Below are 427 nucleotides of genomic sequence, written 5' to 3' on the forward strand. Positions count from 1 at the left end.
TCACCGTGCGGGGTTCCTACGGGCGGGTGACCAAGGGGGGGGAGGTCAGATAGAAGGGGTTGGGGGACGGAAACATTTATCATGGGAAGATAAATTATCGTATAAAATTGAGCCCTGTGTTTAAGTTTAGCAATCATTATCTATTTATATGAGATGCTTTTTTTAACCATTCTGTAATTTAACTAAATTGCCAGTACTGATTAATCACACTGATAGGTGGCAATCTTCCTTAAAAGCGTAATCCTAAGTTATTGCATGTCGTTAAATCAATCAAGTTTTGCAATTCAGTACGCCTATTGAGACCTATTTATTTTAATCTGGAAGAATATAAAGCACTAATAAAAAATAAATGCCACCAACAACGTTTACTAATAATGTAAACTAATAATTACTAGTTATGGAAAATTATCTGTGATCACAATTTTAA

The 427-nt window shown here is 34.7% G+C and overlaps 1 protein-coding gene across 12 annotated transcripts in view; it reads right to left on the minus strand.

Moving 5' to 3' along the window:
* LOC119585187 (voltage-dependent L-type calcium channel subunit beta-1-like) overlaps nt 1-427 on the minus strand; it is a gene marked incomplete at its 5' end in the record, with an annotated part of 60,717 nt that overhangs the window by 50,291 nt on the left and 9,999 nt on the right.

The sequence above is a fragment of the Penaeus monodon genome, chromosome 19, assembly GCF_015228065.2.
Source record: "Penaeus monodon isolate SGIC_2016 chromosome 19, NSTDA_Pmon_1, whole genome shotgun sequence".
Taxonomy (NCBI): Eukaryota; Metazoa; Arthropoda; class Malacostraca; order Decapoda; family Penaeidae; genus Penaeus; species Penaeus monodon.